Below are 3,152 nucleotides of genomic sequence, written 5' to 3'. Positions count from 1 at the left end.
GTGCACCGCGAACATCTCTCTTGCTGCATGTTGCTCCCCGTACACTTCTTTTACTCCATTCGTGGTTGAAAACTTCATCATTTGATGAAGGGTTGATGGCACTGCCCTCTTACTGTGTATCCACGACATTCCAAGTAAGGCATTGTATCTCATGTCACCTTCGATGACATGAAACTTAGTATCTTGGATTGTACTGGCCACGTTGTCCAGGAGGATGATCTCCCCTTTCGTTGTCTCGCTCGCTATGTTGAATCCATTGAGGACTCAAGAAACGGGTACGATCTGGTCGAGCAACCCGAGCTGCTCCACCACCCTCGACCTGATTATGTTGGCCGAGCTACCTGGATCCATGAGCACACGCTTAATTTAAAATTTATTCAAAAGAAAAAAAATTACTTGTGCGTCATTATGAGGCTGAGACAAGGTCTGTATGTAACCTCGAGTTCGTTTTTCCCTGGTGATGGATATTCTCGTTCACTTGACAACGGGTCCCTGTGGGGCGTCGACCCCTCCAATGATCATGTGGATGATGTGTTGTGGTTCTTCTAGTTCGTTCTTCTTGTTCGCCTCCCTTTCCCGAAATTGGTTTTTGGCTCGATTGCTGAGGAATTCTCGAAGGTGCCCTTCTTTGATCAGCCGGGCCACCTCCTCTCGGAGTTACCTACAATCCTCGGTCCTATGTCCGTGAATGCCATGGTATTCGCACATCAAGTTGGGGTTACTTCGGGAAGGATATGACTGTGCAGGCTTTGGCCATATGGTATCCCTGATTCTACCCATGGCCGATACGATGCTTGAGACATCGATGTTGAAGTTGTATTCTGACAATCGGGGTGACTCTATTGGCCTCGAATGACTGTCAAACCTGGTCTTGCTCATAAATCCCCAGGAATTTTGGTCTCGATCTACTTTTCGATCATTTCGAGGCATATTCCCTCTCAAAGTGTCTCTTCAAGCTTTGAAGTATGGCTGATACCTTTCTTTGCCTGATCTCGACTCCCTTTTCTGCAGACCTTGGTTCCTTTGCTAGGATCCTGCTTGGATATACTGAGCTAGAGGGGGCTCCCAATTGGTCGTCTTCAACCCTGATCTTCAATTGATACATGTTGTGCACATCCGCCCAGGTCACGGCAGGATATTCGATCAAATTTTTCTTTAGTTGCTTCGAAGCTATCGAGCTAGTTTGTTCAAGCCCTGAATGAAGGCCTGCAATGCCCAGTCATTGAAGACCGGTGGTAATTCCATTCGCTCCATCTGGAAGCAAGATACAAATTTCCTCAGCATCTCGTTCTCCCTTTGTTTGATCTTGAAGGCGTCGGACTTCCTTGTAGACACCTTGATGGCACCGGCATGTGCCTTCACAAAAGAATCTGCCAATATGGAAAACGAATCCATCGAGTTTGGGGGTAGGTTGTGATACCATATCATGGCCCCCTTCGACAGTGTTTCTCCAAGTTTCTTTAGCAAGACAGATTCAATCTCGTCATCCTTTAAGTCATTCCCTTTTACAGCACAAGTATAAGCGGTAATGTGCTCATTGGGGTTCGTGGTCCCGTTATACTTCGGGATATCGGTCATTCTGAACTTCTTCAGGATGGGCTTCAGAGCCGCACTTGATGGGAATGGTTTTTGCACGAACATTTTTAAATCTACACCCTTTAGAATCGGGGGTGCGCTCGGGATCTGATCGACTCTCGAGTTATAAGTCTCCACCTTTTTATCGTTAGCCTCTATCTTCTTTTCTCCTGACTCAATTCTATTAGTCAATTCCTCAAGCATTTTCATGATTGTGGGGTCATTCCCCGAGCCGCTTTCATCGAGTCTTTCTAGCATTGGCTCGTGCTGCATGTTTGCTGGTTCGGCGGTGTTAGGGGTTCTGTTCTGACTTTGAAGTTGAGCGATGATGGCTTGTTGAGCTTGCAGCATCTCGAATATCACTTGGAGGCTAACTCCTTCTTCTTCCATTCGTCGTGCTTCCTGGCCTCCAGCCTGGGCTTCCCTGTGTCCGTTCCTTACAGGGTGTGCGCCTACTTCTGTATTTAGAGCGTTGTGGGAGCTGATATCAACTGGATCCACGTTTGTCACTCCCTCAGGGTTTACAGGTGGTACATCGAGCCCTATGCCGCTATTTTCTCCAAGTGCTTCACTATCATGAGTAGGTGCATTTTGTGTGCTACACATATTTTGGCCTAAAGTCAAAAAAATCTTTGAGAAGAAAAAGTGTGAAGAATAGCATGTGTTATCAAAAAACTAGCACCGAAACAATCACTATTATTTTTAGCCCCACGGTGGGTGCCAAACTGTTTACCTTTAAAATTGGTATTAACAATTATATTTGATTTGTGGTTCTAAAAATACGTGATTTATCTTATCACTAGTTGTTATGTGAATAATGTTTGGTGTAAATGAGCAAGAAATAATAAGTAAACCAGTGTGGTCACAAGATTGAGGACCTCGAGCTCAGCGATATTGGACCTCGAGGGCAGGCTTTAACGGTTGATAATGAACAACAAATGAAGAACAATGAATGAACACAATAAATGAGGAGCAATAAAGCTGTAGAGTAATTGTTGAGCAAGTTTAGGCAAAAAAAGTAGAGAATGTTCTATTGCATCCATATTCATCTCTCTTACAAATACGACAAAGGTCCCTTTTATATAAGAAGGGGGAATCCCAACATAGTACATGTCTAATAATAACGAGGAAATGCTATTGGTACAGCTGTATAATAGCCTAGTACGGATTTGTACTATTCTTGCAGACATGGTCAGCTCTAACCACGTGTCTTTGGGAGTTTTCCCGTCTTTTCATGGCGATCGTCGATTTGTATTGCTCCGAGATTGACCATAGTGAACCTTCGATATGCTCCCTCAAGGGACGTATCTCGGGGTCACACTTCAAATTCTGCTTCGAGCTTCTCGAGGTTGGGCGTGGAGTGCCACAGTAACCCCAAAATCGAACTCCTCGATTTTAACCGTATACAAAGGTTTTCTCATGATAGCCTGACGAGATTATATAGAAGTTTTAATGACTTTGATCTACTGATATAATCTTTTCATCTTGATTAGCATTGGTGGTTTATTATTTTTGAGCGCATAATTCAAATTTGTTGCTGACAGTGTCATATGTAGGTTATAGCATTGCATTACACA

Source organism: Nicotiana sylvestris, chromosome 5 (assembly GCF_000393655.2).
Source record: "Nicotiana sylvestris chromosome 5, ASM39365v2, whole genome shotgun sequence".
Classification (NCBI taxonomy): domain Eukaryota; kingdom Viridiplantae; phylum Streptophyta; class Magnoliopsida; order Solanales; family Solanaceae; genus Nicotiana; species Nicotiana sylvestris.
Note: the sequence above shows the minus strand (reverse complement) of the source record.